The sequence below is a fragment of the Zea mays genome, chromosome 3, assembly GCF_902167145.1.
Source record: "Zea mays cultivar B73 chromosome 3, Zm-B73-REFERENCE-NAM-5.0, whole genome shotgun sequence".
NCBI lineage: Eukaryota > Viridiplantae > Streptophyta > Magnoliopsida > Poales > Poaceae > Zea > Zea mays.
The window spans coordinates 85,728,916-85,741,626 of NC_050098.1; the positions used below are offsets into that span (position 1 = coordinate 85,728,916).

Sequence of the window (12,711 nt, forward strand, 5' to 3'; positions counted from 1 at the left end):
AATCCATTTTTACTTGTCAGGTTAAGTAAAATTACCTGCATTTAGAGTTCTTTCTACCCTACTTCAAGCACTTGGCCTACACTAGCCGTCTTTTCATCACCCCTTTAGTTCGCTGGATTTCTACGTGTAAGTCAGTGACCAAGTCTTCATGTCCGAGAAGTAACGGCGATCCGAATCGATTAATACTCAGATGAGAATCTCCAATCACACGACATATGAAGCACTTAACCCTTGCATATGTCAACTTGCCACCGGGGTTCTTAAGACCAGATCAGGTTCACGCCAACCGAGAGCACAGATACACCACCGTCCAGCCTCTTGCCACGGAGGGTACACGCTACTCTCGCCATCTCTCCACTCCCATTGCGTGTTATCTTATTCTAGTATTAGTCTGCCCGAGGCAAAGCTTACCCATGATGAGGTATGTGACCAGTTAAAGGGTCCTCGGTAAGCAGGCCTACATCGACAAGGTCCTTAATCGACTCAGACGGAGACACTACACCGAGACTCCCTTCTCGTGCAAGTCAACCGCCCGGTCCCAGCTTTATTATTTTTAACCCAAAGTTTGGTACCTGGCAGAGTTACATCTTTTCTGATGTTGAACCCATCACGACCATGATGGATTCACCATCAAATTTTATTTTTGAAAACATTCCCACCCACTGAAGCATCACCTTTATTTTTAAACAAAACATTTTTGTTTGCTAAAGCAAGGCTAAGCATCATAAATTTCTTTTCAAAAAGGGTATCAAGGAAGGGTAATCAATTTTTCAAGGAAGGAAATGTATCAATGGTTTAGCACATAGCTCCTATCACCTAATGCGTCAAACAAGGTCATAAAGATTTTAAAACACAAGGAGGTGGCAAATGCACCGGGGCTTGCCTGAATAACACTAGGTTAGTGTTGTTAGACGATGTCCACTTGATGATCATCCTTGTCCTAGCACTTGATCGGGCATGTTCGTCTACCAGCACCACCATGCGGAGTAGCCCGTGCTTGGGGTCGACTTGGCTCGTCTTCCATATCGCGTGATTAATTAACGTACCTGAATGATATGCATAATGCACATGTATGCATATAAGGAGGAACATCGCAAACCTAAATAATACTTATACGACATAAAATTAAACACCAAACCTTGAATAAGCTGACTAATTAAGTAGGGCATCGACTTCATCCATTAACCAAATTGACATAATAACACTAGAAAATCTATTTTTATTCCTAGCTTTTTATTAACTCTTTAAACTGTGTATCTTAATTACTTGATTTACTGATTTATCTAAATTGATCATCACAATATACGCATGTTAAATTAATAACATTTATTGCGACCAACAACTCTATTTATAGACCTAGTTGACTGGAATACAAATTAACTTACCCTTATGACATCTGACTTGAAACCACGAAATCGACGACGCCTTTCAGCTCAGCATTTCACCGAAAATAGGGTGAGTGCTGCGTCGAATCGCGCTTCTTCTTTGTCCACATCGAGAATTCTTCGGCCGCGTACTGATTTATTTTCTTCTACGCCTAATCTTTTCAGAGCTTGGCGTAGACGAGGATGACGATCGACGACTTGTTCGAGCTTTTGTCGAGCACTTGGTGAATATCACCCGGTTAGCTTTGTCTTCACCTGATTCTTGGGATTTATTGGGGATGCACGAACGACGATGACCCTCGATTAAAGTCTTTGATCGAGCACCTGATAAGCGATGCACACGGACCTCGCTTATTTTTGTCTAACATCCGGGATTCGGGGTTCGACGAGCTTGACGATGATACAGAAGGGTGACGTATATAGAGCTGCACACACGACGCGACGGCGAGCTGGGCAGGATCCGAGCTAATAGGCATAGCATGGGACAGCGACCAGCACGACAGACGAACTAAGTCACGGCGAGGTCGGCCGATGAGGGAAAACAAGAAACATGATGGTCAGTCGGCGAGCTGAAGATTGGGAACGACAGCCTGTTGAGGAGCTTATCCCCAGAGAGCCGAGAAGGGAGCGGCCGACGAGCTCCAAATTGGGGCCAGAGACACGCGTGCACGGACTCAGGGAGATGGGCTGCGGCCACAGGGGTCGCCCATCGGAGCAGTTTCGCGCCACGACTACAAGAAAAAAATGAGCGGCACGCGGCCAACAGGGAAGCTTCGCGCGCGCCATGGGAGAGCTGGAGATGGCCGGCGAGCACGCGCGCGCAGCAACGAATGGACACCAGGGCGTGCGCACAGGGAATTTTGGCTGGGCGCGAGCACAGGGATCGAGCTTGAGGGCGAGCACCATGGGAAGCAGAGGAGCTCCACGGCGAGCTCGAGCACACAAAATTCGAGCAGAGGTCGCAGACAAATCCGAGGGAGAGAAAGAGAAGCAGGGAGGGAGCCGAGCAGGAAATCAATGGAAGGACGCCCTGCTCACCACCGCACGTCTCCACATGGCAGGACAGCCAACATGCTGACCACCACGGCCAGACCCGCGCCGCTGGCCTAGAGCACGCACCTGGCGCGGATTGCTCCTCGGTCTGCAATCATGCGGCGTGGAGAGGAGCAGGAACGCGCGCACCAGGGAGCTGAGCGGCTGAAGACGAAGCTGCGGGAGGGGCGGCCATTGGAGAGGAGCTTGGAAAACTGAGCGCCGTGGAAGATGAGCGTCGGCCGAGGAGGGCGCGGTCCGAGCCTGAAGTCGGTTGAGTAGAAGCTGGGAACTGACGTCGAGGGGATAGAGGTTTTAGGCAAATCCCAGGGTGCAGCTTGAGGTGGAGGACGAGCACAGCCATGGACGGAAAGGAGCAGGGGCATGATTCGGCGAGATTGCGGAACAAGGGGCGCTCGGCCGGGCGCCAGAGCTGGAGGAGAGGAGCGCCGGTAGAGAGAGCGGAGGCCGAGGCGAACTAGAAGCTGGGCGAGCTGCTCGGCAGAGGAGGAAATGGAGACGGAGCCAGCAGCTGTGAGCGGATGAGGCTGAGGGAGAAGTTCGGCTGGGGAAAGAAGTACGCACGCGTGAAAAAAAATCAAGCGTGGGGCGACTGGAGGATTGAGCCGACTGGGATTTTTTTTAGATTTTTTTGTTTTCTTCTTAATTTTTTTAATAAAGAAAATTGCAAATATATTAGAACGAGATTTTTAGTGATGTAAAGTGGGTCTGCCAGCTATACGGATACATATTTCCTTCTCTAAATTTAGCGAACCAACTTATTTACTAATTACTTATATCCAAAGATTTGGGTCCGGACAAGAAACGACAGACCGAAATAAACTGATTTCAGCACTGATAAATTGTTCTGCGTGATTCGACCGAACTTAGCCGAAACCCGATCCGCTAATGCACACTCGTTTTCGTCGCCAAAACAGCGTGCAAAAAGATAAATTGGACCATAATCTCGCACACGATTTCTCGGACGATGCGCGATTCGGATTATTTTACTCCGAACATTTTTGTCGTCGAGTTCAAATTAATTTGTCCGAGATAAAAATCACCCAGTGGGTCGAGCTTCCGAATTCGTATTCGCGCGAGCGATGAGTTTTAAATAATCACCGGACGCACCGATTTTCGGAACAACGATGTTCCAAACATCACAAAAATTTAGGAAGAGCCTGGATAAATAAAAATGGTGTCGAACTCGCGATAGATGAAACAGATGCGATATTAAAATCGCGATAGGCAAAGTTGATTGAAATTTAGCATCCGTTTTATCCACTGATATTACGTGCTTAAATTCATACTCGTTGTCGAGCAGACGGTCAACACCTGGGGTGTTACAACCCTCCCCCCTTAAAAGAATCTCGTCCTGAGATTCGGAGCGAAAGACTTTTAAGAGTGGAGAAGCATGTAACCCTTGTCCATATCAGCGATAATCATAAAGCAGTCTTGAGCGAAGGCGAGTGCCTCAGGATAGGGTTTCTCTAGTGGACATAACATGTATCGACGTAAGCCAATTTAGAAATGTCCATTAGTAGAGACAATATCTGCTAGAAGAACACATAGGGTTCCATGTGTGCAGTTTGCTTTTTCTGATGACACTGTACTATCTGAGTCTGTTGAGCGAGCGGTATATATGCGACTTTACTCAAACAGAACCAGATGCAACCTCTTGGGTAAAACACACAGAAAGAGGTTTACCAACAAGTGGTCGCGATAAGTTCATAGCACACGAGACAGGTGTGAATGTCGAATAACACCACAGTTGATTCGTGTTAGCCAGAGAATCCAGGTCCAAGAAAAATGATAAAGACTCGGAAAATATCAACGAAGAGATCCGTTGATGCTGATTTCATAACCAATCCATTTTATCAAGCACTAGGCATGGATCGACATGATCACACATGCTGGAAAAGCACGCGTGAGGCGGTCGAGGCGTGGCTAGAGCGATAATTAGGTGGTTACTGGCCGACTTAATTTGATTTTTGTAAGTACTTTCTTTAGGGTGGGTTGAACCAAAGTGAGTTTAGACAACTCGATAAAACGATCTCTAAACTCAACCTTTGTTCATAATGCAGTTACAAGTTAGTAAAACCAACTTGTTGAACTACTTTTGACCTTGAGTAGGTCCTCTCAGTACCATCGGTAAGCCAAGGGTTGAGAGTTCACTTTTGTTAATAGGAGATTATGCACTTGGGTAGAAATCTATTTGGTCATGTTGTTCATCCGTTTCTTCATGCGAAATGAATTATCCACTTGGTTAGGAAATACATAGATTAAATAAGAGAGCGAATGAACAAACTCCTGCATTTTAGCAGCAGGGGAAACCGATCCCCATTTTGAGAGCTAATCAGTTGTCTCTCGACATTAAAAAGCTCCAAGGCTTCACCTTTACACAAAGGATGTAAAGAGAACTTGTATGAGTAGTCACTACCAAGATCAAAAGAAATAAGACCACACATGAAAGTGGTATGCCCTTTTGATCCAACGGAGATGACAGATGTTGCTTGATCACTTCACAAACAACATAGAAATTGTTTCAAGGAGGAGGTCTACGGAAGATAACATATTGATATAATCTCATAATGGATTATGACTACTAACTGTGATACTAGCGTGTGCCAAGTAGCGCAACCATGTGCGCACACACAGAAGGCCCTCGGTTTCGTCATGGCACCACTGGTTTTAGTCATAACACCATTATCAGACATAACCAATAAGAAAATCTCACGCGACACAAATGAATTGGGCAAGGGTGACAATGTACAAAGAGATACTCCACCTGTAAGGATGGTTACAAGTAGAGAGCCAAACAGATCATGGCTCGATGAAATGCACAAGGCATGGCCATAACCTAAATTGGTTGGTGAGGGTGTACGATGGGAGACCATTAATTCAGCCCCAAACATATCTCTATGCCCATCGCAGAGAGTACAAGGTCAAGAATTAATATCTGATTAGACACGGAGGGAAAACAATCATAAGATCGAGTTGGTATGCCTTCGATAGATATGAGGAATTCAAAGGCATCAAACTAAAGAAGATGATGAGGCAGGACGTTCCTAGGTTGGGTTGATAAAGCGACAAGATAATCGGCAAGGAGAGACCGAATACACTAGAGACGTCAACCTACATCAACTGAGCAAGGGTAGAATCTAGGATGGAGACATGACTCGATATTGTTGTTTTAAGCTCGGGTACACTTTATGTCCAACAAATAAATTATCTAAGCATTCATTTACATGAGTTTGGTCATGGAATGATAAAAGAAAATTAAATTTTGGGTCATGGTTCACTAAATAAGAACAGGGCCTAGTTTTGGGTTTAGGGAACAAGTCACCAACTCTCTATTGGCACATCAAGTTCAAGGGCAAACACATATAACACCTAAACATATTACCTAAAGAACAGAGGACAACTATTTCATTGAAGTTCATAATTTAGCATTACACCACATTATCTACAATCACTGGTTACTGGAATAAAGATGAGAGAAGCATCTTAGTGCATAGGTGACAAACACGATGCAACAATCAGGATGCATGCTCGTCTTATGCGTCCTCACGAGTTTTGCCAACTTACTGTGGCAATAACGTTCTATATCGGTGACATATTTACGACTCTCACAGTATTTTGCTAGTCGTCAGCTACACATACGTTTTCGAGGTTAGTGTACCTGCAGAAAAATTCCATTACAGCCCATTTTTCCCATGATGCAGTTCACACATGACAGTTATCATAGTTTATACTCCATATATTGCTATATGGAGGCCAGCTCATCATTAAGCGCCGAGCCACGCATAGGCGCCGTTGCCACACTTTAACCATAGGGCAACTCATTATGGTAACTCACCTTACCTGAGCGTAGTTGCGTCGTTACAAGTACATTACACTTCTCAGTATTCCCATGTCTGTACACCCATACACATCCATGGGGTACTGAAATCCTGGAAATGTAAATACTCCACATTGCAGCTTTCGTATATACATATGTGGGACATGTATATAGTCAAGCACCACAATTAAGCACTCCCCTAGACCGACGTTTGTTCGGTCATGCTCTCACATCTCACCTTACCTGAGCGTCGATCCATTCAAAACTGAATGGCCTCAAAAATAACAATACACATGTATGCAATATCCACCCGATTGTGGGGTATGGTTTTAAACTAAGCCACCTGATAGTCCTTAGTTTAGGGCTTACAGAGGATGTCGCTAGCATTATAGTTTTTCAAAACTATTTTTCAAAGCCAAACAATGTGTTTAGTTGAAACTAGGTTTTCTAAAACCAAAACTTTGTTTTTAAAATACGTATGTGACCGTATTATACTTAATCCTGCTCCGATACCAGCTGTGGCAGAACCTCCTAGGTTATTGGGCCCAGATGCACCTGTCCTTGTCTCAAAGACCTCAGACGGCTATGCATGTGCACCAGATAACTTAACAGGATCTGTCCGAGTATCCCAAGGACCCCAGATAAACCACTTATAAACAGGATCGCAAGATTAAGTAACACAAATCACACACCAATATTTTTGCAGCGGGAAATCTTATTACCAAATTTTATAAGTTACAACAAAGTTTACATTGTATTTATCGGAGTGATTACAAAAGTGGTTCAAAGGAATAACTTTGAAATGTTATAAATTATTTGTAAGTTTGAAATATATGCTAGCTCAAGTGACCATCCTCAATAAGAAGTATATAAGAGTTACTTAGACTTATAAGAAGCCCGAGCCCACCGACAATTAACACCATCATCAGCAGCACAAAACTATAACCTGAAAAACAACAGGGAATAAAACCCTGAGTATGGAATAACTCAGCAAGACTTACCCGACTAAAGAAAAGACTCTCAAGGGTATGTTGGCTAGTGGGATTCAAGGTATGGCTTATCAAGAATCACAGACTCTCTTTTGCAGAAATGCTTACTAAAAGTGGATACTTAAAATCCATTTTTACTTGTCAGGTTAAGTAAAATTACCTGCATCTAGAGTTTTTTCTACCCTACTTCAAGCACTTGGCCTACACTAGCTGTCTTTTCATCACCCCTTTAGTTCACTGGATTTCTACGTGTAAGTCAGTGACCAAGTCTTCATGTCCGAGAAGTAACGACGATCCGAATCGATTAATACTCAGCTGAGGATCTCCAATCACACGACATATGTAGCACTTAACCCTTGCATATGTCAACTCGCCACCGGGGTTCTTAAGACCAAATCAGGTTCACGCCAACCGAGAGCACAGATACACCACCGTCTAGCCCCTTGCCACGGAGGGTACACGCTACTCTCGCCATCTCTCCACTCCCATTGCGTGTTATCTTATTCTGGTATTAGTCTGCCCGAGGCAAAGCTTACCCATGATGAGGCATGTGACCAGTTAAAGGGTCCTCGGTCAGCAGGCCTACATCGACAAGGTCCTTAATCAACTCAGACGGAGACACTACACCAAGACTCCCTTCTCGTGCAAGTCAACCGCCCGGTCTGAGCTTTATTATTTTCAACCCAAAGTTTGGTACCTGGCATAGGTACATCTTTTCCGATGTTGAACCCATCACGGCCATGATGGATTCACCATCAAGTTTTATTTTTGAAAACATTCCCACCCACTGAAGCATCACCTTTGTTTTTAAACAAAATATTTTTGTTTGCTAAAGCAATGCTAAGCATCATAAATTTCTTTTCAAAAAGGGTATCAAGGAAGGGTGATCAATTTTTCAAGGAAGGAAATGCATCAACGGTTTAGCACACAACTCCTATCACCTAATGCATCAAACAAGGTGATAAAGATTTTAAAACAAAAGGAGGTGGCAAATGCACCGGGGCTTGCCTGAATAACACTATATTAGTGTTGTTAGACGACGTCCACTTGACGATCATCCTTGTCCTAGCACTTGATCGAGCAGGTTCGTCTACCAGCACCACCATGCGGAGTAGCCCGCGCTTGGGGTCGACTTGGTCGTCTTCCATATCGCGTGATTAATTAACGTACCCGAATGATATGCATAATGCACATGTATGCATATAAGGAGGAATATCGCAAACCTAAATAATACTTATGCGACAGCAGATTAAACACCAAACCTAGAATAAGCTGACTAATTAAGGAGGGCATCGAGTTCATCCATTAACCAAATTGACATAATAACACTAGAAAATCTATTTTTATTCCTAGCTTTTAATTAACTTTTTAAACTGTGTATCTTAATTACTTGATTTACTTATTTATCTAAATCGATCATCACAATATACACATGCTAAATTAATAACATTTATTGCGGTCAACAATTCTATTTATAGACCTAGTTGACTGGAATATGAATTAACTTACCCTTATGACATCCGACTTGAAACCATGAAATCGACGACGCCTTTCAGCTCAGCATTTCATCGAAAATAGGGTGAGTGCTGCGTCGAATCGCGCTTCTTCTTTGTCCACATCGAGAATTCTCTGGCCGTGTACTGATTTATTTTCTTCTGCGCCTAATCTTTTCAGAGCTTGGCGTAGACGAGGATGACGATCGACGACTTGTTCTAGCTTTTGTCGAGCACTTGGTAAATATCACCCAACTAGCTTCGTCTTCACCTGATTCATGGAATTTCTTCGGAATGCGCGAACGACGACGACCCTCGATTAAAGTCTTTGATCGAGAACTTGATAAGCGATGCACACAGACCTCGCTTATTTTTGTCTAACATCCGGGATTTGGGGTTCGACGAGCTTGACGATGATACATGAGGATGACGTATATAGAGCTGCACACACGACGCGACGGCGAGCTGGGCAGGATCCGAGCTAATAGGCACAGCATGGGACAACGACCAACACGACGGACGAACTAAGTCACGACGAGGTCGGCCGACGAGGGAAAACAAGAAACACGACGGTCAGTCAGCGAGCTGAAGATTGGGAGTGACAGCCGGTGAGGAGCTTATCCCCAAAGAGCCGAGAAGGGAGCTGATGAGGACATCACTATGAGTACGACTACACCAGCAGCACCTCCACATCAAGCGCCACTTCCTTCAATAGCTGGGCCAATCACTCGGGCCCGTGCTAGAGATCTTAACTTCGTCATGCTACTGAAGAATGAGGGCCCAGAAGAATAGACGACCAGCCCAACTGCGGCCCATAGTGGACGACCTAGGGTTGGCCGCCCTAGGGGCTGCGCCCCCTCTATTTATGCAGGAGCTGCGCCTCCTTTATTTTCGAGTTTTGTTTTACGTTAGCCTTAGCTACTCTCGAACACGCGCAAATCTGCGCTGTCTTCGTGTATTCAGAACTCCACCCTCGAGTAATAGATTAGATTGCTCGCATCTTTTTCTTGTTCGTTCTTCGATTGCGCACAGGAAACGATCTTCGTGATCAGGCCGATCTCGCATCAGCAAGGTCGATAACCACAGGGAGTTGGTTCAGCGATTGCATTGGCGCCTCGGGCTTGCTCGTCGTAGCCGGATCGCAAGGGTCATCTTCCGCCAAATCGGAATTATCTCTACTCGCCGAAAGATCGGGCACCTCAGCTACATCAATTGGTATCAGATTTCCAGGTTGATCGGTGAGTTTATCGAGCCTTTTTTTTCCTACAGTCCACAAAACCACATAAAAATTCAGGTTAGATCTTATCCCAGCACCCTTTTGAGCCTCGCACTTTCTTTCAATAATCTGCATTGTTGAATTTGTGTGCTTTCGCGTTTCCTTGTTGTTGGTTGCATTGTGTTCTTCCACCATTCAAACCCTAGCGCCGCCACCATCTCCCGTTTGATCACGCCACAAACCGAGTCAACATTGTCTCCTTGTTTTTCTCCTTCGGTTACGTCAAAAAGAAAACAGAAAAAACAAACCGAGTCAACGGCCGTTTCCTTGTTTTTCTCCTTCGGTTACGAAAAAAAACAGAAAAAAAAACAAACCGAGTCAACAACCGCTTCCTTGTTTTTCTCCTTCGGTTACTCAAAAAAAACAGAAACAAAAAAAAGAAAACGAAGGAGAAAGGATACGGTTGTTTCATCCCGGTCGTTTTTAACACATAACTTGAGGTACCTTCCGTAAAACGGGCATAACTTTTCGCTCGGGTGTCCAAAAAATCTGAAATTTTTACAGGAGCTTGTCGACACCATTCTGAGTCCGGCCGACAAAATTGTCAAAAAAATTCAGGAAAATAAAGAAAAAAATTCGTCAAAGTTCTCGCACGCTTTTCAGAGAACTTCCTGATTTTCTATAGACCACATCTGATTTCTGTTTTAGGTGAAACTTCGTGTAGCTCCTATTTTGTTGCTTCTTGTGCTGAGAAAAATATCAAAAAAATCATACAAAAAAGAAAAACAAAATCACTTGTGATTCCTACTAGTGGCCTCGCTAGTACAATATTTACGGTACTGCCATTCTGCTAGTTCCATCCGTCCTTTACACTTGTGGCCAGCAATATAGTTTCGTGTTTTGCACTATAATTCAACTTTGCATTATTGTTTGATCGTGCTAATCATTGACTTGGGTGCAGCCTACCCAAAACTCCACATATTTCTACGACGAGAAGGTTTCTGTTTCTCCAGGCAATCGCTCATCCAATCTTTCACCGGTTCCACCTGTTGGTTGCAGTTCACCACTGTGGCTTGGTAAGAACGGATAAGAACTTGATAACAGCACTAGTGTGAGCGCCTTGTGAGCAGTACACCCCTGTTTTTGTCGTTTGTTTTTCTCCTTTTGGTGTTTTGGTGTTGCGCTAACTATGGCAGGAGCACACGACATGGTGGATGCCCAGTTGCAGGAAGTAAGGGGACAAGTTGATGGACTTGCTGCGGACATTAGGACGATGCATGAACGGCTTGATTCAACGATCACTTCGACGACCGAGCGTTTCAACCAACTTGACCTTGCTCAAACGGCGACTCACACCACACTCGACACCATCCTGGCACGCCTTGATGCATTGACCACAAAGATGGAGCAGGAATACGGCGGTGACACTGAGCTGGACGATGGAGATCGCCGTGGTCGTGCACGTCGTGTGGTTCGTCATCCCCCTAATGACTTATTTTCTAAGATTAAATTTAAAATTCCATCTTTTAATGGTAAATATGATCCTGCTGCATATCTTGATTGGGAATTGGAGGTAGAACAGAAATTTTCATGCCATGATATTCCTGCTAATAGCCAAGTGAAGGCTGCCATTAGTGAATTTACTGATTTTGCTTTAATTTGGTGGCGTGAGTATAAACAAAAACTTCCCATTAACAGTGTCATTACTTGGACCCAATTAAAAACTGCCATGCGCCACAGATTTGTTCCTTCCTATTATGCTCGTGATTTGCTTAACAAAATGCAGCGTTTTCAACAAGGTTCACTATCTGTTGAGGAATATTACCAGGAGTTACAAAAGGGTATGCTTCGTTGTGGTTTGGTTGAGTCAGATGACGCTGCTATGGCGCGTTTTCGTGGTGGTTTGAATAGGGAAATTCAGGATATACTTGATTATAAGGATTATTTTGATATAACCACATTGTTTGAATATGCTTGCAAAGCTGAACATGAAGTGCAGGGACGACGATCAAAGACATATACTAACTCTTTTGCAGGCCGGGGTCCAACACACAGCTCAACTCCTTCCAGCCCTGCACCTTCTACGCCTAGCACTACATCGCGCATAGGGACGACCAAGCCAGTGGCGCCCCCTGCCAAAGGCGCCGCTTCTTCCACAGGACGTACACGGGATATTCAGTGCCATCGTTGCAGAGGGTTTGAGCACATGATTCGGGACTGCCCAAACAAGCGTACCTTGCTTATACGTGACAATGGTGAGTACTCTTCAGCCAGTGATTCTGAGGAAACTGGTCATGCTATGATTGCCACTAACCATGCAGAAAATGAGGAAGTCCACGTTGATCCCATCGACGCTGATAGGTATGAGAGTCTTGTTGTGCAGCGTGTTCTCAGCACACAGGTTGCCCAGGCCGAAAAAAATCAGCGACACACTCTATTCCATACCAAGGGCGTCGTGCACGAACGGTCGATTCGCATCATCATCGATTGGCAGCTGCAACAATTTGGCAAGTACAACGTTGGTAGAGAAATTATCCTTGCCCACTCGCACACATCCACATCCATATCACATTCAATGGCTTAATGACGGTGGTAAAATAAAGGTAACACGTTCGGTACGTGTCCCCTTTTCGCTGGGTTCTTATTCTGATTATGCTGATTGCGATGTTATTCCTATGGAAGCATGCTCTTTGTTATTGGGTCGACCTTGGCAATATGATACTGATAGTTTACATCATGGTCGTTCAAATCATTA

At 44.5% G+C, this 12,711-nt stretch overlaps 1 pseudogene; it reads right to left on the minus strand.

Annotated features, from left to right (window-relative positions):
- Positions 1 to 889: 889 nt before the first annotated feature.
- Positions 890 to 8,395, minus strand: LOC103652038 (uncharacterized; annotated as a pseudogene).
- Between the last annotated feature and the right edge of the window lie 4,316 nt (positions 8,396 to 12,711).